The sequence below is a fragment of the Chamaea fasciata genome, unplaced genomic scaffold (assembly GCF_029207755.1).
Source record: "Chamaea fasciata isolate MVZ Bird 193981 ecotype frontalis unplaced genomic scaffold, bChaFas1.0.hap1 SCAF_45, whole genome shotgun sequence".
Classification (NCBI taxonomy): domain Eukaryota; kingdom Metazoa; phylum Chordata; class Aves; order Passeriformes; family Sylviidae; genus Chamaea; species Chamaea fasciata.
Genome location: NW_027094130.1, coordinates 1362171 through 1385576, shown reverse-complemented (window position 1 = coordinate 1385576; position 23406 = coordinate 1362171). Strand labels below are relative to the sequence as shown.

At 50.3% G+C, this 23406-nt stretch overlaps 1 long non-coding RNA gene across 1 annotated transcript; it reads left to right on the top strand.

The window, feature by feature from the left end:
• The first annotated feature begins 1498 nt into the window (after positions 1–1498).
• On the top strand, positions 1499–6556 carry LOC136303972 (uncharacterized). Its single transcript, XR_010724329.1, has 2 exons — positions 1499–2071; positions 5631–6556. It is a non-coding gene; the product is annotated as an uncharacterized lncRNA (long non-coding RNA).
• The last annotated feature ends 16850 nt before the right edge of the window (positions 6557–23406 follow it).

Genomic DNA, 23406 nt, shown 5'->3' with positions numbered 1-23406 from the left:
AAAAATGCTATTATAAAACTGAAAAATAAATTTCTAATTTTATTATTTACATAAGTTTGTTTTTATTAAAAAATGCAGAATTTTCTTTTATGTTTCGGGAGCGCAGTCCAAGGTGGGTGATGTCACATGTGGTGAGGTTGGGTGAGAAGCAGGTTGTCCAAACAGGGTCAGCCTGCAAGGGGCTCATTCTTCGCTGTGCTCAGAACTCCTAAGGAGACATTCAGCACCAAGATCACCTAAAGAACACTTCAGTCAACTTTTCAATGAAATGAAAAATAAAAAAAATACTCCTGCAATTAAAAAACCAAAAATCACGAGGTGCGCTTTGATATCTTCCTCCTTAAGAGAATTCCGAACTGATTCCAAGCAGCTGCACAAGCCATGGAGACTTGAAGACAACTGAAGGAAGAACAAGAGCTCCGCAGGGATTTCGGTGGTTTTTTATCCGGTGGATTTGGGGCTGAGTCCAGGAGCCCCGAGGAACAGACCCCTGAGGAACACCACTGGTGACCGGCTGCCAGCTGGATGCAGCGCCATTCCCCACCACCCTCTGCCTTTGCCTCCCCAGCAAAGAGTGCTCCTGTCCAAGCTGTGGGCCGCCAGCTTTTCCAGGAGCGTGCTGTGGGAGACAGTGTCAAAGGCCTTGCTGAAGTCCAAACAGACAACATCCAAAGCCTCTCCCACATCCACCACGCAGGTCACCTGTTCATAGAAGAGGCAGGTTGGTCAAACAACACCTGCCCCTCCTAAACCCGTGCTGGCTGGCTCTGATCCCCGGGCCGTCCTGTAGGTGCTGCATGATGACACTCAATATAAACTGCTCCGTGACCTTACCGGGTACTGAGGTCAGGCTAACTGGCCTCTAATTACCAGTTCCTCCTTCCCACCCTTTGTGTGAATGGCTGTCACATTGGCCAGTTTCCGGTCCTCCGGAACCTCACCAGTGAGCCAGGACTGTTGGTAAATGATGGAGAGCGGCTTCACAAGCTCATCTGCCAGCTCCCTCATCACCCTGTGGTGGATCCCACTTGGGCCCACAGATCTGTGAACATCCATTTGGCTCAGCAGTTCTCTGGCTGCCTCCTCCTGGATAACAGGGGCACCGTTCTATTCCCTGACACCATCTACCAGCCCAGGAGGGCAGCTGTCCTGAGGACAAGCCATGTTCCCACTAAAGACTGAGGCAAAGAAGGCGTTAAGCACTTCTGCCATCTCCTCATCTGCACTTCTCTAAGTTCCCTCCCACATCCAGCAGAGAACAAAGGTCGGTTTTTAGCCTTCCTTTTGCCGTTAATATATTTGTAAAACCATTTTTTATTTTCCTTCACAAACTTGCTGCCGTTGGTAGGACATTTAGTGACAGAAGCTGCAGCTCGTTCTCCAGGAAGGGTTCTTGGAAAGAGCAGACAGGACTGTGGAGAAGATTCTGGGAAAGCTGAAACAGCTTTTAAAAAATGAAACAAAAATGGAAAGAACCAATCCAAGATGGTTTTTGTTACTGATATGTTTGTTCATTAAATCCAGGATGTGGGTGACAAGTTAAGTGATAAAGGTAGTCTCGCATAATTTGCGGTTGTAAGCAGTATTTTCCAGGAAGTCAGCGATTCTGAGTCTTGAAACGCGGCAGGGGAAGAGCAGACCCCAGCAACGGAGACGCACATGCGCAGAGTACTATTCAAGGAAGTCACGCACGCCGGAAACCGGACTGTATAAGAGGAAGAACTAAAACCCTGACTGGTGCGGCAGTGGCGGGACAATGGTCCCCCTGTCGCCCAGCGCTGCATTACCTTATTGTTACGCTTGCTGTAATTAATAAAATCCTTGATTGGGACAAGCAACGGTGTCAGACTATTCCGTGCAAAATTTTCTCTATAACAATTTGGTGCCGTGACTCGGATAAGAATACGGATCCGACAGAGGGACTAGGGGAGGCGCCCCGCCTGTACAGGCGGCCTCTGGTTCTGAAGTCGGGATCTTGCTCTTACCGACGAACCCAAATTTGTAACAATAAGGTAAGGAAAACCCTATAAGCTCGGTGCACTCGAGGTCCGGACGAAGACGCAGGAGACGCGTAAGTAACTGCCCATTGTGCAGGGGAATCCGTCCGGGCTGGGTTGGGATCCTGGAATACAACGTGTGTACGTGTGAGTGAGAGGAGAACTGGCAGCCAGATTCTCCAAGTGAGTGCGGACCCTTAAGTAGTGTGTTTCCCATCGCCCGCGAGGGACTGGGCCACGAAAAAGGGGAAGTGAGTGAGTACACACACGGCTGAAAGAGGGTATTCCAGAAGATGGGACAGGGGAAAAGCAAGCCCCCTCCACCCATGAGACCCCCTTCGGTTCTTAGGGATTCACCGCTGGGGTTTATGTTAGAGAATTGGAAATATTATCCCACCACGGGGGACAAGGACAAAGTTAAGATGATACACTTTTGTGTAGAAGTCTGGGGAGGACAAATCTCCAAGGCAGTTTGGTGGCCCAGGTTTGGGTCATCAGAATTATGGGTTCAGAGATTTTTGAATCAGTGGGTACGTAGGTAGGTCCCCTTTAATCAGGAAGAGGATGGGTCACCCGCCCAGGGGACCAGGGAGTAGCAATATTCAATCTCTCCCAAATGGAGTTTGGGCATAAAGATAAAAAGACTGAAAAATTGCAGGAGGAGGAGGATGCTCCCCTAATACCACCCCCGTATGCACTTCCCCCATTACCACCGGCGCCTCAGATATTACCTCCTCCTACACCCCCTCCCTCCCCTGGAGATGAAGGTATTGGAGCCGCAGTCAGAAGGAGGAGAAGGGAGCAAAGAGAACATGAGTTACTCCCCTTAAGGGAAGTGCCAATAGGAGGAGCCCAGCCACAACTAGGATTTGTATCTGTCCCTTTGAACTCAAATACTGTTAAGAAATACAGTCTATTTTGAGGATTTTGTTTACTGCAGAAGAAAGGACACATGAAAAGAGACTGCAGACAGAGGATAAAGGATGAGGCGGCATTCAAAGAAGATTAGGGGGGTCAGGGGCTCTATGTATTGGGGACCCGTACGAACAAAGAGCCCTTGATAAAACTGAAACTAGGTCCCCAGTCACAGGAGGTAGAATTTTTGGTAGACTCAGGAGCTGAGAGGTCTACCCTCCAGCAAATACCCCCTGGGTGCAAATTATCTAAAGATACTGCCCATGTGGTTGGAGCAAAGGGAAAACCCTTCAAGGTAGGGATTATACAACAAGTTTTAATAGAAACAGAATCTAAATTAGGTATGGGAAATTTTCTCTTAGTCCCAGAAGCCGATTTTAATCTTTTGGGAAGGGATTTGATGGTAGAATTAGGAGTAGGTTTGGAAGTTAAAAAAGGGGAGCTGGGAATTAAAATATGTGCCCTTAGGGTTGAAGATGAACAAGAAATTAATCCCGAAGTCTGGTATACCCCTGAGACCGTGGGCAGACTAAACATCTCGCCATTTAAAGTAACCCTCAAGAACCCGGAGAACCCCGTCCAAATTAAGCAATATTCTATGTCTATAGAAGGGCGGAAGGGGTTGAAACCCGAAGTTGAGAGATTAATATCTCAGGGACTATTAGAACCATGTATGTCCCCATTTAATACCCCAATTTTACCAGTAAAGAAACCCAATGGCACTTATCGACTAGTGCACGATTTAAGAGAAATCAATAAGCGCACTATGTCCAGATTCCCAGTAGTAGCAAACCCCTATACCCTTTTGAGTAAATTGGGGCCAGAAAATTTGTGGTACAGTGTAATAGACTTAAAGGATGCTTTTTGGGCTTGCCCTTTAGACGAAAGCTGTAGAGACTATTTTGCATTTGAATGGGAAGACCCTGACACAGGGCACAAACAACAATTGAGGTGGACCGTGCTTCCACAGGGGTTTACAGAAAGCCCTAATTTGTTTGGACAAGCCCTAGAACAGATTCTTCAAGATTTTACCCCAGACCCAGAAATTACTCTGATTCAGTATGTGGATGACCTATTGATAGCAGGAAAAATGGAAAATCAAGTCAGAAAAGAAAGCATAAAACTTTTAAATTTTCTGGGGCTTAAGGGGCTGAAGGTATCAAAATCTAAATTACAATTTGTAGAAGAAAAGGTAAAGTATTTAGGACACTACATTGAGAAGGGAGAGAAGACAATTGACCCGGAACAGGTACAGGGAATTTTATCTTTACCCCCTCCAGCAAGTAAAAAAACAGGTTAGACAATGGTTAGGACTATTGGGATATTGCCGCTTATGGATTGAAAACTACAGTAGTAAAGTTAAATTTTTATATGCCAAGCTCACCGAGTCTAATCGTATAAGCTGGGGAAAGACAGATGAAGAGCAACTCTGGGCATTAAGGAGAGAATTGGCAAATGCACCAGTTTTAAGTTTGCCAGACTTAAATCGACCATTTTATCTATTCGCCAACATAGAGAATGGGACAGCATATGGAGTATTAACCCAAGATTGGGCAGGGAAAAAGAAGCCCATAGGATACTTGTCTAAATTATTAGACCCTGTGAGTAGGGGCTGGCCCACATGTTTACAGGCCATTGTTGGATGTGCCTTAATGACAGAGGAGGCTCGAAAAATAACCTTCAATAGTACCATTAAGGTATTATCCCCCCACAATGTGAGGAGTGTTTTGCAGCAAAAAGCTGAAAAATGGATCTCTGATTCCAGATTATTAAAATATGAGGGAATCTTGCTGGAGGCCCCGAATTTAACATTAGAAACTACATCTTTACAAAACCCTGCTCAGTTTTTATTTGGGGAACCAAAACCATCAGAAGAACTGGCCCACGATTGCCTCCGAACTATTGAGGAACAGACTAAGATTAGGCCCGATTTAGAGGAGGAGGGGCTCTCAGAGGGAGAAGTAATTTTTGTGGATGGCTCATCCCGGATAGTGGATGGAAGACGTAGATCAGGGTATGCACTAGTAGCAGGGAAGGATTATGAGGTATTAGAAGCAGGACCCTTGAGTCCGTCATGGTCAGCCCAAGCATGTGAATTATACGCCATCTTGCGGGCTCTTAAAAAAAAAAAATTTCACTGAACTTCCCAAGGTGGGAAGATACAAGTATGTGTTAGTACTAATAGACCACCTCACCCACTTCGTAGAGGCATTTCCAACCGCAAGGGCCACTGCACACACGGTGGCCAAAGTGTTACTAGAACAAATTGTGCCCAGGTATGGAGTAGCTGAAAGTATAGACTCAGACCAAGGGCCACACTTTGTATCAAAAGTTATTAAGGCCTTGTCAGAAGCCCTTGGAATAAGATGGGAAGAACATACCCCGTGGCACCCTCAAAGTTCGGGGTTAGTAGAGAGAGTTAATGGAGAATTAAAGAAACAGCTAACCAAGTTAACTTTAGAAACCAAACTTAATTGGATTAAGTGTCTCCCCTTGGCCTTGTTAAATCTCAGAACTCTGCCCCGATCTGATGTGGGGATATCTCCTTTTGAAATGCTGTATGGGATGCCGTATGATGCAGGTATGCCTCGAGACCATCCCGGAATAATAGATAAGCAAATGAAAGCATTTATAACTGAGATGATGGCCTTTAGGAAGAAGTTATGGGAAAAAGGGCAGATATTGCAGAGACCACCCTTAAATATTACTCTACATCAGGTGCAACCGGGAGACTGGGTCTTAATCCGAACTCGGAAAGAAACTACTCTCCAGCCCCATTGGGATGGTCCATATCTGGTGCTCCTCACAACAAATACAGCAGTACGAACAGCAGAGCGGGGATGGACTCACGCCAGTCGTATAAAAGGACCAGTGCCCGAGCCTAGGTGGAAGGTCATCAGCCCAGCCGGAGACTTAAAGTTGAAACTCACTCGGGGAACTGCAACAGGAAATTAAGAAAGGACATTCTTGATGAATAGAAAATATTGGTATAAAACTTTTAGGATAGAATATCAACTAGAGCTTGAAAGAGATCATAAGGGAAATATATATGCTGATTGTGTTTGTATTAAATGTAATGATTCTTATTGTAATGGGAATTGTTACCCCTTTGTATGTTACCAATGTTTAGTTTGTGAAAACAGGTGGTGGACCCATTGTCACAGAGGCAGGCCCCCGAGAGGTGTTTGCTGCCTCTGTCTAGAAATTCAGCGGGAGCTTACTGATTTGGTATTGGCTCAGAAAGTAGCTCAAGGGGAATTACAAGTAGACTCTAAAGAGTGGTGGGACATATTTGCAGAAGGCATAAATCCCGAACTATATTGTTACCATTCCAATGAACCAGTCCTTTTTGTGGCACAAATAATAGCTGGAGTGTGTCGCCGTCGGGTAAAAGAAGTAAGGTGTGACGCTCCTCAGGTTAAAGACCACAACTGGAACACCTATATCCAGAGATCCTTAAAGAAAGGGCGAAAGTCCCCTCCTGAAGAATATCCCTGCTGCCGAGAAGATGGGTCTCCCCGTGGCTCGCAGCAACCGAGTCGACGGGCGAGGCAGAGGGAGAGAAAACTGTGGAGGAAGTCGCCCTGGGATAGGTGGAACCAGGAGGTCATGGAAAATGAAATGTCCAAGGACTGGGACTAAAATCAGGGAAGAAGAAAATGAGATGGGAACAAGCCACTGTTACAATGAAAAAGCCACCTGTAGACAACTGTTACTGTCACTACTATTATTATCCCTATGGGTAAGGCAGACAGGAGGTCAAACACACCAGCCTTTCAAATGGTCCTTGATTCGTATGAATGACTACAAAATTTTAGACTCCCTTGTGACCAGTCAGACCCCAGCCTTTAAGGCTGGGTTATGCAACATGACAAACATAGAATAGTGCGGGAGAGTTTTGAATTTAACTGGGTTTTATATGTGTCCGGCCTCAAATCCTGGAAAGAGCTACTGTAATTACCCAGGGGAGTATTACTGTGGGTATTGGGGCTGTGAGACTATTGCTTTCGATTGGACTCCAGGGGGAGGTGCAGATCAATTTATTAGAGCAGGATTTGGTCCCACAGGGTGTGCAAAGCATTGGTTAGGACCATCTGGAGAAATTTCTTACTTAGGAACTTGTGAATATGTGTATATAAATCCAGAGAGCCCTGACTGGGTATTAGGAAAATATTGGGGAATTAGACATTGGGAACCTGGGCGTGATAGAGGGAACCTAATAGTGATAAAGAAAGAACCCGCCCCAGCTGATACCTATGGTATGGGACCGAATAGAGTTTTAGAGGAGGATGAAGAGCTAACACCGGTTACAAATTACCCTGAGGCTACAGGCTCCCCACTAACCATATCCAGTCAGCAGAAAGCACCCTTGCATAACTAAGTCAGTACGCTCATTATCAGAAGTAGTTTTACAAAACAGACGGGGCCTGGATTTATTATTTTGGCAACAGGGAGGACTTTGTGTAGCCTTAAAAGAAGAGTGTTGCACCTATATAGATCAAACGGGAATAGTCTTTGACACCCTAGGAGAACTAAGAAAACAACTAGAAAAAAGGGAAAGAGAAAGAGAATCCCATCAGAGTTGGTATGAGAGTTGGTTCAATCATTCCCCATGGTTGACTACCTTACTGTCCACCATAGCTGGACCAATATTTTTACTAGTTCTTGTATTAACTTTTGGTCCCTGTATTTTTAACAAACTTATTACAATAGTAAAAGCGCGACTGGAAGCTGCCCACTTGCTGCTGGTACAGGCAAAATATGAGGACTTAGAAAATAGAAAGGGAGAAACGGGAGATGGATTGGAATGGAGCAGACAAGAGCTTAAGCGATTTAATGCACAACATAAATTAACCTAAAGACAAAGGGGGGATATTGTTACTGATATGTTTGTTCATTAAATCCAGGATGTAGGTGACAAGTTGAGTGATAAAGGTAGTCTTGCATAATTTGCGGTTGTAAGTAATATTTTCCAGGAAGTCAACGATTCTGAGTCTTGAAACGCGGCAGGGGAAGAGCGAGACCCCAGCAACAGTGACGAACATGCGCAGAGTACTATTCAAGGAAGTCACGCACGCCGGAAACCGGACTGTATAAGAGGAAGAACTAAAACCCTGACTGGTGCGGCAGTGGCGGGACAATGGTCCCCCTGTCTCCCAGCGCTGCATTACCTTATTGTTACGCTTGCTGTAATTAATAAAATTCTTGATTGGGACAAGCAACGGTGTCAAACTATTCCGTGCAAAATTTTCTCTATAACATGCTGGGTGGATAGGGCCTAGGGCCTGATGAGCTGTGGCTTCAAAAATCAACAATTGTAATGCTTCTTCCTGAGAAGGGCTCCAGTCCCATTTTACTCCCTTTCTCAACAAATCATCAAGAGGTCTGGCAATAATTGAAAAATCTGGAATGTGTTTTCTCCAAAATACCAATAGTCCTAGAGCTTGTTGGAGTTCTTTTCTAGATTCGGGCATCTTGATTTGATCTAAAGAAGTTAGGGTGTCTGGTGGGATGCATGTCATACCTCCTTTCCACCAGATGCCTCAAAATTTCACTTCTTGAGAAGGTTTTTGTATTTTTTCTGAGGGGATCTGCAAACCAAGGCTTTCTAAGTGGGAAATTATTTTCTGTTGAACATCCTCCACTACTTCTTTTTCTTCCCCTCCCACTAAAATATCATCTATGGATTGGTAAACAGCTACAGTGTCAGGTTTAGATAGTTCTTCTAATTCTTGGGCTAAAGCATGGTGGGCTAAAGTGGGGGAGTGTCGCTACCCTTGGGGTAGACGTGTGAAGGTATATTGCTGTCCCTCCCATGTAAAGGCAAAACGGTCCATATCTTCTTGTTGTATGGGTATCATGAAAAACATGTCTTTAACATCTATTGTTGCCGTAATAGAGTGAGCTTTCTCCTGAATTGATATTATTAATTCAGCTGTATTTGGGACCGCTGCTGTAAGAGGGTCTGTGTTGGCATTAAGCCGTCTGTAATCAACTGTCAGTCTCCACTTTCCATTGGGTTTTTTAACTGGCCAGATTGGTGAGTTAAAAGGGCTGTGAGTGTTAACAATTACTCCTTGATCTTTCAATTCCTGAATGACTGGCTTGATGCCATCTTTAGCACCAGAGGGTAAAGGATATTGTTTCACAGAAGGGATTTTGCTGAACGGTAGGGAAGGAGCTGTTTGTAGCAGCCTGATGTTAAGGCTGGGAGCTCCGAAAGACCAGAGAAAGCCTCCTGAGTCTTCCCATTGTCTCCCAGCAAGTATATCCATCCCTAACAAACTGTCAGGAATGTTTCCAATGATCATTTGGACAGCTATTGGGTTGTCTTCTGCGGGCAGTGTGAGTTTTACTAGAGCCATACTCATAGACTCTGTAGTTCCTAGGGCATTTAAAACACAACATCGTTTTTTGCTGGGAACAAGCCCACACTTTTGGGCTTGTGTGATTTTCAATGCACTGATTTGGGCCCCTGTGTCCACAACAAAAGTTATTAATATTTGTTTGGGGCCAACTATTGCTGTAATCAATATGTCCCCTGTTCTCGGGTCCTTTGTGAGCTTCCTCAAAAACATCCAGTCTCCGTTTCTTCGCTCACTATCAAGAAACGGAGTTTCTAGTTTAAAGGAGGTTGGTGTGTTTCACTTCCCTGAAGCAGGGAGAGAGCATGCTGTGTCTCATTGCTTAAAACCTGTGTTGGGGAATGTTGTGGCTGGTTGCCCAAGGCTTGTGGAAGAGGAGGTGCACTGGGTTGTTGGTTGGATGATTCCCACACAATAGGTTTGGGACAGGGCCAATTGGAAATTATTTTAGCCGATTTATCATACGGCAATTTATCCATTACTTCTCGTGGAACTCCCCTTTTCAGCCCTAGCAACCACAGCTGCTGCCGGCTGGAAATTTGTTTTCCCTTTTCTGGTTTTTCATTAGGAGAAGCAATGTGCCTGACTCCTCTGGGTTTTTCTGGTTTGTCCTCTGAGTACTTCACTGGTCCATATTTTCTACTGTAACTTATTAACTCCTCTGCTACCTCACTCCATGTCCAAAGTTTATGACTGCTGTTAGATTGTGTGCTAGGAGTTGTGAAAGGTGAGGAGTCAGTGGAACCAGTTTGATCTCTTGTATGGCCAAGAAATCTTTCAAGTCTATCTACCGGAGTGATAGATGCTATTGTTTTTTGAAGAAGAATTGCTGTTGGTTTAAGAGACTCTGGCAGACCTCGAATTAAAGGGGTCATAATCTCAGGTTTGACAGGCTGTTGCATTGGCGACTCACAGCCAGAGATTAATTTTCTTTCCTGTATCATTTGCAAGCATGCAGCTTTGTGTATGTTTTCTAGGAGTTGGTCTGAGGTACCGACTATTGCCAGAGGTCGCCCGTCTCTAGGGGGTCAAAAAATGACCCAAAAATTCGCCCCAAAAATCAGGATTTCAGAGCCCCAAAATTCCAAAATATGACCCCAAAATTCTGATTGAAAAATGGGATTTTTGAAGCCCCAAAATTACCCAAATTCACTCCAAAATTCCCACCCAAAATCCCCTAAAATTCCCACTAAAATTGAGATTTTTGGAGGCCCCAAATCCCCAAAAATGACACCAAAATTCCCTCTAAAAATTGGAATTTTTAGGAGCCCAAAAATCCTCAAAATTCACCCAAAAATTGGAATTTTTGAAGTCCCAAAACCCCCAAAATTCACCCCAAAATTCCCACTAAAAATTTGGATTTTTAAAGCCCCAAAATCCCCCAAATTCACCCAAAATTCCGACTGAAAATTAGGACTTTTGAAGCCCAAAAATCCCCAAAATTCTCCCCAAAAATCCCAAAAAAACCCCAAACCCCCTCCCAGTACAAACCAGTACAAACCAGTAAATAAAAAACCCCAAACCAGTATAAACCAGTACAAACCAGTACAAACCAGTACAAACCAGTCACCCCAAATCCCTTCCCAGTTCATCTCACTTCATCCCAGTGACCCCTAAACCCCCTCCCAGTACAAACCAGTAAGGAAAACCCCCAAACCAGTACAAACCAGTATAACCCAGTACAAACCAGTACAAACCAGTATAAACCAGTAACTCCCAGTATCCCCCAGCGATGGGCCCTGGCCCTGAGCCACTCCCTGGAGGCCGCCGAGCGTCGAGAGATCCCAGTTCAAACCAGTACGGACAGGTGAGGGCACTGGGACAGGGACTGGGGGGCACTGGTTTATACTGGGATGGACTAGGAGTGGGTTTGGCGTCACTGGTTTATACTGGGATGGACTGGGAGTGGGTTTGGGGTCACTGGTTTATACTGGGATGGACTGGGAGTGAGTTTGGGGGTCACTGGTTTATACTGGGATGGACTGGGAGTGGGTTTGGGGTCACTGGTTTATACTGGGATGAACTGGGAGTGGGCTTGGGGGTCACTGGTTTATACTGGGATGGACTGGGAGTGGGTTTGGCGTCACTGGTTTATACTGGGATGGACTGGGAGTGGGTTTGGGGTCACTGGTTTATACTGGGATGGACTGGGAGTGGGTTTGGGGTTACTGGTTTATACTGGTTTAAACTGGTTTCGGGGTTTCTGGGCATGGTGTAACCTTTGCCCCTCCCCCCACAGGTGAACCGGCCACGCCCCTCGTCAGGCCACGCCCCCTTCCCTTATATGGAGCGACAAGGGCGGGACAAACTGGGCGGGGCCTGGGGGTTACTGGGTTGTACTGGGAGGGAGTGGGAGGGGCCAACACGGCTCCGACCCTGCCCACCTCGCCGATATGCAAATTTATGTAAATGAGAGCACAAATAAACGCGAATTACGTCACTGACCACGGGGACTGGGAGTTACTGGTTTGTACTGGGAGGGGCCTGGGCGTGGCTCTGACCCCGCCCACCTCACTGACGCGCCAGCCTTATGTAAATTTATGCAAATGTGAGGCGAAATAAATGCGGGTGACGTCATTTGTACGCCGAGGAGCAAAGCGGCGCCGGGGGAATGATGGGATAAACCGAGGCACAGAGCACCGCAGGGCATGACGGGATACACCGAGGCGCAAAGCGCCGCAGGGCATGACGGGATACACCGAGGCGCAAAGCGGCACCGCGGGGAATGACGGGATACACCGAGGCGCAAAGCGGCGCCTCAGGGCATGACGGGATACACCGAGGCGCAAAGCGGCGCCGGGGGAATGATGGGATACACCGAGGTGTAATTCGGCGCGTGGCATGACGGGATACACCGAGGCGCAAAGCGCCTCAGGGCATGACGGGATACATCGAGGCGCAAAGCGCCGCCGCAGGGCATGACGGGATACACCGAGGCGCAAAGCGGCACCGCGGGGCATGACGGGATACACCGAGGCGCAAAGCGACACGCCAGGGCATGACGGGATACACCGAGGCGCAAAGCATCGCCGCAGGGCATGACGGGATACACCGAGGCGTAATTCGGCGCGGGGCATGACGGGATACCCTGAGGCGCAAATGCCGCGGGGCATGACGGGGTACACCGAAGCACAATGCAGCGCGGCGCATGATGGGATACACCGAGGCGCAAAGCGGCGCCGCGGGGAATGACGGGATACACCGAGGCGCAAAGTGCCTCAGGGCGTGACGGGATACAGCGAGGCGCTAAGCAGCGCGGGGCACGATGGGATACACCGAGGTGCAGATCAGCGCCGCGGGGCACGACGGGATACACCGAGGCCCCAAATGACCCCAAAATTGTCCCGAATTTCCCCCCCAAAAAATCCGCCCCAAATTTCCCCAAAAATCCCCAAAATTCCCCTCAAATTTCCCAAAATCTAAAAAAAATCCCAAAATTTCCTCAAAAGTCCCAAAATATCCCCAAATTTTACCAAAATCCCCCCAAAAATTCCCAAAATTTCTTCAAAAATCCCCCAAATTCTTCAAAATTCCCGCAAAAAAGATCCCCCAAAATTGTCCCCAAATCCCCCCAAAATCGACCAAAATTCTCCCGAATTTCCCCCCAAAAACAGCCCACAAAAGTTCCCAAAATTTCCTCAAAAATTCCCCAAATTTTACCAAAATCCAAAAAAATTCCCAAAATTTTGTCAAAAATCCCCCCAAATTCCCCAAAATTCTCAAAATTTTTTCAAAAATTATCCAAATTCTCCCAAATTTCACCAAAATCTAAAAAAAATCCCAAAATTTCTGCAAAAATCACAAAAATCCCCCCAAATTTCCAAAATTTCCCTCCCAAATCACCCAAAATTTCCCCCGATATGACCCAAAATGGTCCAAAAATTCCCAGGATTTCACCATTCCTTCTCCAAATTCCTCCGAATCCCCCGAATTTTCCCCTAAAATTCCCAAATTTTCCCAAAATTCCCCCAAATAACCCCGAAATTTCCAGAAAAAACCCCAAATTTCCCACCAAAAAATCCCAAATTTTTTCCCAAATTCCTCCCAAAATCCCCCAAAATTTCCCCCCAAATCCCCTGAATTTTCCCAAAATCCCCCAAATTCCCCCAATTTTTTCCAAATTACCCAAAATTTCCCCCAAATTCTCCCAAATTTCCAAAAAAATTCCCCCAAATTTACCCCAAAATGACCCCAAATCCTCAAAATTCTCCCAAAATTCCTTCAAAACTCCCCAAAATTCCCCCAAATTTTCCCAAAATCCAGCAAATTCTCTCCCCACAGAGCGCCCACTGGTGGCCCTCGAGGTTGGAAAGTTTTGGGGGAAGAAACCCGAAATTTGGGGTGAAAATTTGAGAATTTGGGGGAAATTTGGGATTTTTGGGGTCGTTTTGGGGGGAATTCGGGGGGGGAAATGCAGGATTTGGGAAATCTGGGAGAATTTTGGGGAAATTTTGGGAGATTTGGGGTGAAAATTGGGAATTTGGGGATTTTGGGGGGAATTTTTAGGAGATTTTGCCGGAAAATCGGGAAAATTTTGGGATTTTTTGATGGTTTGGGGTCGTTTTTAGGGGGATTTTTGGGGAAAATTTGGGGGAAAAGCCCCAAAATTTGGGAAAATTGGGAAAAAAATTGGGAACATTTGGGGGGATTTGAAAGATTTGGGAATTTTTGTGGAAAATTTTGGGGAATTTTGGGGGAATTTTTTGAGGATTCTGTGGGAAACTTTCGGAATATTAAAAAAAATTGGGAAAAATTGAGAAAAATTGGGAAAAAATTGGGAAAAATCGGGAAAACTTGGGAAAAAAATGGGAAAAATGGGGAAAAATTGGGAAATTTTGGGAATTCTGGGGGAAAATTTTGGAAATTTTTTCTAGGAAAAAAATTGGAATTTTTTTGGGGGGGGGAAATTTGGTGTTTTGGGGAAATTTGGGGATTTTTGTGGGAATTTTGAGGGATCCCCCCTCTGCCCCATAGATCCCGAATCCCAAACCCCGCCCCACAGATCCCATCCCCGCCCCCCAGATGGCTCCTGCCCCACAGATTGTCCCGCCCCCGTCTCTGCCCCACAGGAGCCGCTGGAGCCGCCCCACAGGATCCGGCGCCCCCCGAGTGACCTCCTGAGCAACCCCTGCCACGGTGAGCCCCACGGCTGAGCCCTGACCCACGGATCTGTGACCCACGGCTGAGCCCTGACCCACAGAGCCCTGACCCACAGAGCCCTGACCCACGGATCTGTGACCCACGGCCGAACCCTGACCCACAGAGCCCTGACCCATAGATCTGTGACCCACAGAGCCCAGACCCACAGAGCCCTGACCCACAGATCTGTGACCCACGGCTGAGCCCTGACCCACAGATCCCTGCCCCACAGATACCAGACCCACAGATCTCTGCCCCACAGATCCCTGCCCCACAGATCCCTGCCCCACAGATCCCTGCCCTACAGATCCCTGCCCCACAGATCCCTGCCCCACAGATCCCTGCCTTGCCAGGGGCCGGGGCTCAGGCCTTGGCCTTTTGGATTCATGGAACACATCCAGGTTTGCTCAGCACCAGAGACACCTTTGCCTTGTCTGTCCCCACCTGTCATCAGTGCCTGCAGTGATGGAACCTGGAGACACTTTCTCCATTGGGTCTCTCTGTGTTTCTCATTAAAACTGCAAAAAACTTCAGTATTTTAATTTACCTTTGAGTTCTTGAGAAGTTTTTGGAACACTCTTTCAGGGACAGAGTTGAATGGAAACACCAAATCCACGGGAGGGTCATTCAAGTCCTTGTGCTGTTTCTGTGCTGCTGAGCTGGGCCGGGCTCCTGGCACAGAGGCAGCTCCTGGCAACAAAGGAAACTTTTAGAAAGACATTTCTCCTGAGGAGAAATCCTCCTTCAGATGGGTCACCTGTATTATTTGAAATGTAGACTCAGAGTGAAAGTTTACAGTGGCATAACAACCTTTTCTGTTCCTTTCTCATTAATTGTTAACCCTCTCCTTTTTGTTTGCTTTGGTTAATTTTGCTTTTAACAGTAGAGAACATCATTCTTACATGGAATAGTAGGTTTTGCACTTAGGCTAATTGATATCTATGCCTATAGAACCCATACCTATGGAATATTAAGTCTTAAATACAATACGTATGTTTCATGAGTAAATAAACACGTTGAAGTGAACAAGTGTCCCCCAGCCCCCCCCAGGATCCCTAACTGTTCCCTCAGCGCCCATTCGCCCGCCCCCAAAGCGTCCCCGGATCCCTTGAACGCTCCGACCCCACAGATTCCCCTTAGAGCGACTTCAGGGAATTCATCTCCAATCATCCCCCCTGGCCTCGGAGCCCCTCGTAACACGGTTCTGCGCCTAAAAACTCCTGCCCCGCCCGGGGCCCTAGAGAGCTCGGTTACAGCTCCCCAAGCTCCCCGCAAGTGCTCCCGAGCCGTACACGTTCCCCCCGAGGACCTCAAATCGCGGCTCGGACACAAAAGTGTCCCCAAAGCGCCTTCCCGGAGCCCCAGACGCCGCGTTCGAGCCACTTCCGGGACTACAGCTCCCAGCATGCTCCGCGGCGCACTTGGAGCGCTCCTCCAGCCGTGACTCCATCTCCCATCATGCCCCGCGCCCCGCCGACAGCCATTGGAGCTGCGCCTCCACCTCCCGTGATGCTCCGCGGCGCCGTTCAACCCTGTTCTACCCGCGCCTACAACTCCCATCATCCCCCGCGCCCCAGAGAGTCCCCTCAGAGCCCCCCAGGTGCCCGCCCGGACCCCGAAGGGCCCCGGATTCCCCTCCCTGACCTCCAAGTGCCCCCCTGGACCCCGAATTGTCCGACAGAATCCCTAAGTGCCCCTCCAAGTGTCCACCCGCTTCCCAAATGTGTCCTCCAGACCCTCAAGTTCTCTCCAAATTCCCTGCCCCAAATGTGCCCCAGAAATGTCTCCATGAACCCCAAAGTTGCCCCTTTTACCCTGTCTGAGAAAATGCTAAAGAAGATGACAAAAGGACTAAAAATAGAGCAAATCAGCATGAAGAAGAAGAAATCAATAGCCAGTAGTGGTCAATCAATTCATGAAGGGAAGTGTGTTACTTAGAACCAATGACCAATGACTTTTTTCGTTGCTAAAAATATATTGATTTTTTAATGTCAATATAAAAATTAGGTAATAAAATATAGAAAAATGTTATTATAAAACTGAAAAATAAATTTCTAATTTTATTATTTACATAAGTTTGTTTTTATTAAAAAATGCTGAATTTTCTTTTATGTTTTGGGAGCGCAGTCCAAGGTGGGTGATGTCACACGTGGTGAGGTTGGGTGAGAAGCAGGTTGTCCAAACAGGGTCAGCCTGCAAGGGGCTCATTCTTCGCTGTGCTCAGAACTCCTAAGGAGACATTCAGCACCAAGATCACCTAAAGAACGCTTCAGTCAACTCTTCAATGAAATGAAAAATAAAAAAAATACTCCTGCAATTAAAAAACCAAAAATCACGAGGTGCGCTTTGATATCTTCCTCCTTAAGAGAATTCCGAACTGATTCCAAGCAGCTGCACAAGCCATGGAGACTTGAAGACAACTGAAGGAAGACCAAGAGCTCCGCAGGGATTTCGGTGGTTTTTTATCCGGTGGATTTGGGGCTGAGTCCAGGAGCCCCGAGGAACAGACCCCTGAGGAACACCACTGGTGACCGGCTGCCAGCTGGATGCGGCGCCATTCCCCACCACCCTCTGCCTTTGCCTCCCCAGCAAAGAGTGCTCCTGTCCAAGCCGTGGGCCGCCAGCTTTTCCAGGAGTGTGCTGTGGGAGACAGTGTCAAAGGCCTTGCTGAAGTCCCAACAGACAACATCCAAAGCCTCTCCCACATCCACCACGCAGGTCACCTGTTCATAGAAGAGGCAGGTTGGTCAAACAACACCTGCCCCTCCTAAACCCGTGCTGGCTGGCTCTGATCCCCGGGCCGTCCTGTAGGTGCTGCATGATGACACTCAATATAAACTGCTCCGTGACCTTACCGGGTACTGAGGTCAGGCTAACTGGCCTCTAATTACCAGTTCCTCCTTCCCACCCTTTGTGTGAATGGCTGTCACATTGGCCAGTTTCCGGTCCTCCGGATCCTCACCAGTGAGCCAGGACTGTTGGTAAATGATGGAGAGCGGCTTCACAAGCTCATCTGCCAGCTCCCTCATCACCCTGTGGTGGATCCCACTTGGGCCCACAGATCTGTGAACATCCATTTGGCTCAGCAGTTCTCTGGCTGCCTCCTCCTGGATAACAGGGGCACCATACTATTCCCTGACACCATCTACCAGCCCAGGAGGGCAGCTGTCCTGAGGACAAGCCATATTCCCACTAAAGACTGAGGCAAAGAAGGCGTTAAGCACTTCTGCCATCTCCTCATCTGCAGTTCCTAAGTTCCCTCCCACATCCAGCAGAGAACAAAGGTCGGTTTTTAGCCTTCCTTTTGCCGTTAATATATTTGTAAAACCATTTTTTGTTTTCCTTCACAAACTTGCTGCCGTTGGTAGGACATTTAGTGACAGAAGCTGCAGCTCGTTCTCCAGGAAGGGTTCTTGGAAAGAGCAGACAGGACTGTGGAGAAGATTCTGGGAAAGCTGAAACAGCTTTTAAAAAATGAAACAAAAATGGAAAGAACCAATCCAAGATGGTTTTCTCTATTTATTTCTATGCTCCCCTTTTCCATTTTGCACTACTTCTCCATCCCATTAACTACAAATGGATCTCACCTCTAAGATCCATGACTTGGCAAGTTTTGGACGCTGTGAAATACCATGAGCTACACACAATTTGCCTACCCCCGTTTCTCTTGGAAAGCAATGCTGGAGACGCAAGTGCAGTGCTTGGGCCAGGTACGAATTCTGCATTCAAGGAATGTTCTCTGACAGTGTGTGACCCTCAGCAGGGACAATGCATAGCAGCAGCCAAGGGGATTGCTCTGCCACAGTGCAGGAGTCAAGGCTCTGGGTCTTGGCTCAACAGGGCAAAGTTCCCGTGTTTGGAAGGCTCAGGGGCTGCCCCCGGGGCGCACGGGGCTCGGCGTGGGGCTGAGCGGGCAACGGACAAACGGACCCGGGGAAAAACGGCCCCGGGGCTTCAGTTGCAGCGGCAGCAGCGGCAGCAGCGGCAGTAGCGGCAGCAGCGGCAGCAGCGGCAGCAGCGGCAGCAGCAGCAAAAAAAAAAGCTCCTCTTGCGACTCCCTCCTGCTACTCCTCTCCCTCTCCTGCAGTCCCACACCCGCTCCCAGTCTCCCTGTCCCGGTGTCCCCCTCCTCTCCCAGTGTCCCTCTCCCCTGCAGGGCCGGGCCATGCCCCCGGCCCGCCCCCGGCCCCGGGCGGGGCTGCCCCGTCCCCGCCCCCGGGCCTCCCACCGTGCTCTCGCCTCCGCCCGCCTCTGGCTGTCCTGGCGATGGCGGTGCTGGGCGGGGATCGGTGCCTGGGCCAGGGACAGTATCGCCGCGCTTTGCCTCCGCCTGTTCCGAGCCCGGCCCCGGCCCCTCCCGGGCCCCGCGGACACACGCGGCGCGGCCGCTCCCGCCGCCTGCGCTGCGCCTTCCCCGGCCCGAGCTCCGCCGCTGGCCAGCGCGGCCGCCGGCCCCGAGCCGCCAGTGTCGCCTTCCCAGGAGCGAACGCCTGGGGATGCCCGGCCTGGGGTGGTTGAGGGGCGCTCAGGGGCCGTTCCTGGCCCCAGGCCGAGCGCTGACAGCCGCGTCTCTCCGGCAGGGAAGGCGCAGCGGGGCCTCCAGGAGCAGTACCGGCTGGGTTCGCTGCTGGGGCGCGGCGGCTTCGGAACTGTCTTCGCGGCGACGCGGCTTTCGGATGGCGCCCCGGTGAGCGGCGGGCGCAGGAGGAGGGGGTGCAGGAGGAGGAGGAGAAGGGCGGAGGAGGAGGAAGAGGATGGGGCTGGGCAGGGCGGGCGGTGAGCTCAGCCCGCTGCTCCCCTTGGCTTGCAGGTGGCCATCAAAAGGGTGCCACGGAACCGCGTCCGGCACTGGGGAGAGCTGGTGAGTGAGCGGGGGCCAGCGGGAGAAGCCGGGGCGTGCCGGGCGGGGACGAGCCGAGGCCCGGCAGGGTGGAATCCGCCAGGACGCCTCGAGGGAGAGCGGGCGTGCGGCCACTGGAGGGTGCAGAACATCCCGGGCAGGGTGGGCGCTTCCCCACCCCTGGCACGGCCTCAGCCCCACTGACGGCATCGTGGTCCTCCCACAGCCCAACGGCACCAGCGCACCGCTGGAGATCGTGCTGCTGGACAGGGTCTCCACTGGCTTCCCTGGTGTGGTCCAGCTGCTGGAGTGGGTGGAGCTCTCCAACAACATCGTGATGGTGCTGGAGCGCCCGGAGCGGTGTCAGGACCTCCAGCATTTCATTCGGGCACGGAGGTTCCTGTCCGAGGAGGTGGCGCGGGAGCTGTTCCGCCAGGTCCTGGAAGCCGTGCGGCACTGCACCAGCTGCGGGGTCCTGCACAGGGACATCAAACCCCAGAACATCTTGGTTGACCTGGCTACCGGGCAGGCCAAATTGATTGACTTTGGCTGTGGCACCTACCTGCAAGAGAGAGCATACACTCAATTTGCAGGTGAGCCCACGCAGGGGTGTGCTCCCGGTCCCAGCATCTCATGGCCCAGCCTGGGTGTGGCAGCAGGGACTCTCCCTTTTGCTGCCAGACACGGCACTGAGTCTTCAGCCAAGTGGCTTTTGAGCAGGGATGTGTGGGGGGCCAGCTTCTAGCCCTGCTGGCAGCCTTTGCCAGCCACTCTGCCCAGGACTGGCGCTGGGGTTGGGGCAGGCAGCTCGACAAAAACACCTGTGGGTGAGAGTAGCAGAGAAGCGGGGGCTAGAAGCAGTGCAGCAGCCAGTTTGGTGTGCAGGCAAGAATGGGCTTGGGCTGCTCTGCCTGCCTTATTTGCCCTGGCTTCATAATGTTTTTTGGGGCAATGCAGGCAGGGAGGATGAGGGCATGGTTTTTCCCCGGTGCTGAGTGGGTTTTTCCTTTGGATGTCATGGTCAGGCCTTGCCACGGCTTCCGCTGCCCCTTTCCGACACTAGTAGCTTTTTTTGCAACCCTGAGTTTGTAAACAAGTCACTGGTGCTGGTGAGAGAGCAGCAGGTCACCCCCCGTGCCACTGGTGCAGCCCCCGCATGCCCAGGGATGCTGGGGCCAGGCTCTGGGAGCAGCAGCATCGCCCTGATGAACTCCATCTGTATTCCATAGGAACACCATCCTACAGCCCCCCGGAATGGACCCACTGTGGCTGGTACTATGGCGAGCCAGCTACCATCTGGTCCCTGGGCATCCTGCTGCACCAGATGGTCTGTGGAGGACACCCTTTCAGGAGGGGTCAGAAGATCAGCTGGGACCATCAGCTCTCCCTGCCACAACGGCTCTCTCAAGGTGGATGCTCATCTCTGGGCACGGGGGGAATACCAGTGCTGGGAAACAGCAGTTGGCTTGTGAGCATCCTGCTCTGGCAGCTGCTGAGGAGGTGGCACATGTCCTGCTCTCCTGATCTCCTCCAAAACAGGGAATTGGTGGGAAGGTTTGGGCCCAGCTCTGAGCACATGCAGCATGGCCTGGGCATGGGAATAGTGGGACAGGAGCTTTCTCCAACTGACTGGCGGCTTCTGGTTTCTCTCCCCAGATTGCCAAGATCTGATCAGGTGGTGTTTATCAGTGCACTCCTTGGACAGGCCCTCATTAGAAGACCTGTTCTGTGATCCTTGGATGCAGGATACTCATCTGCCCTAGAAGAAGGGAGAGAGCCACAGGCACACTTTGATGCAGGGCCCTGGTAAGTTCCAGCTGCACACATGCCTTGGCGATCAGAAGCAGAGCAAGCCAGACTTTTTGTCCTGCCTGTGTCACTGCGCAGGGCTCATGGGATGGGCACAGGCAGCCCTCGTGCTGGAGCCGAGCTGCTCTGCCCAGCACTGGTGGCTGCCATCCAGGCTGGCTTTGCTTGTCCTGGTTCACTGACAGCTGGGGCCCTGGGCAGAGCCCTGAGAGCCTGGTCTCACCCCCAGGGAACGAGAAGGAGCCCCTGGAGAAGCTGGACAACGTGGGGCTGCTGCTGCTGGAGACAGCGAGGACAGCATCAAGGATGAAAACCGCTTCTGGGACCTGGCCACCACAAAGCTGAAGATGATTGACTTCGATTCTGGCACCTTCTTCAAAGCCAGGCTCCACAGCCAATTTGCAGATGAGTCCACGCACAGGGGGATGCTCCCAGATTTGGGCATTGCACGGCCTGTCCAGGAATCACAGGTTCCTCCCTTTGCTGGGGCAGGTCCAACTGATTGTTCAGTGGGCTGCCAAGCTGCTTTTTGGCAGGGCTGGGGGCACAGGCTGGGGTGGTTACGAAATGGGAGTTGGCTCCTGGCCCTGCCAACAGCCCCCACCACCCACCGTGCCCTGGGCTGGGGCTGGGGCAGCCAGCCCGACACAAACAAACCCCCAAGGTGGGAGCAGAGGTGGGACTCCAGAGCCTGTCCATGGGCTGCTTTGCTTGGCAGGCAAGGAAGGGCTTGGGCTGCTCCACTGCCCTTGTTTGCTTTGGGATCACCATTATTTTGGGGGGCAGTGCAGGGGGGAAGAGTGAAAGCATGGGCTTCCCTCACTGGTGGGTGGGTTTTTCCCAAGCATGTCGGAATTGGCCCTTCCTCAAGCCCCTGACAGAGATCACATCTTTTACCTTTTCCCTTGTTTCCCCCTTTTGTCTGTTAATTTGTTGTTTGTTTTTCTAAAGGAAGTGTTCTAGGTGGTGTCCAGTTTGGATTGGGAAGTGCTTGGGACCAGCTGTGGCGTGGATGGGCCGCGCCCTTGGAGAAGGCTGAGGACGTGGTTTGGGAGCAGCTTTTCTTCCAGCGGCGGATGGCGTGAGGTGGGTCCCCGTCTTCTTGGCACGGGTGGGGTAAGAGCTTTTGGGAGATGGCAGCCAGCACAGGAGCATCTTGCTCTGGGCAGCTGCTGAGGGCTGGATGCGCCGTGGCTGGCTGCAGGCTGGGCACATGTCCTGCCAGCAATGATGGGCAGCTTTGGGCCCAGCCCTGAGCACGGCCAGCGTGGCCTGGGCACCGCGGGCGGCTGGGACAAGGGCACAGGAGCCTTCAGCTGACGGGCGGTTTCTGGTTTCTGTCCTTGCAGCCGGGCTCTGCGGGTGCTGAGGCTGCTCTGGGCTCTGCCAGGGCTCTGCTGGGCTCAGCACCGGGCCGGAATCAGCCAGAGAAGAAATGGTGTGCCCTGCAGCAGAGACTTGCCTTGAGCATTTTGGCAATGCGGCTCAAGTTTGCAGAGTGTACATCTCCAAGAGAAAACATGATACCGCCCAAAAAATAAATTTCTTCAATACCTTCTGAAATGAAATCAATCTGGGATGGCCCCAAATGACATTTTTAAGCTTGCTCAAGCTGTAGCTCAGCTCTTCTCTGAACAGTTCTGTCCTCCACCTGCCTTTTCCTTCACAATGCTCTCTATTTTTCCCCAGTGAGTTCCCAGCCCATGCCAGTCTCCATCACACTGTTGCCTTCCTTGGTGCCCCTCAGCATGAGGAAGACTGAGTCCCAGGCTTAGGGACTGTCACTGGCTGAAGAGTAGCAATGTCTCAGAGGCCCAGAGACATTTTAGTGTCATTCAGAGCTGCTCTCCAGCCCTCAGCTCTCCTCACTGCTGAGTTCCCACTCCCTTTTTGTCGTCCTTCCAGCAGGATGACCAAGGGGCTCTTGGATGTCTCTGTATCCATGCACAGAAGGCTCTGTCTGCGCCAGGGTTTCCATAATGTCTTTGTACCCATGGGTATGGAATGAACACAGAGAGGGAAAGTGTTGGGCACGGTGCTTGTGCACTCCTTCCTTTCTATACAAGACACATCCATGCACACCCCACATACAGATGTATTAAAAGGATAGGGATGGATAGAGATTTTCCACAGAGCTCTAACTTTGGCTCACCTGTAAGCCGGAAGCCAGGGGATTTTTTCCCAGCTTTGTGTGAGTAGGTGTCTAAGAGCTGAGGAGAGCAGCATTTAGAAGCAGTTTCAGGATTTCTAGGCAGGAAATGGAGCTGACAACCATCAGTGTAACTCGCTGTATTCATCGCAATGGGATGCTGGTTCTTTAGGAATGTGGCACAATGGAGAG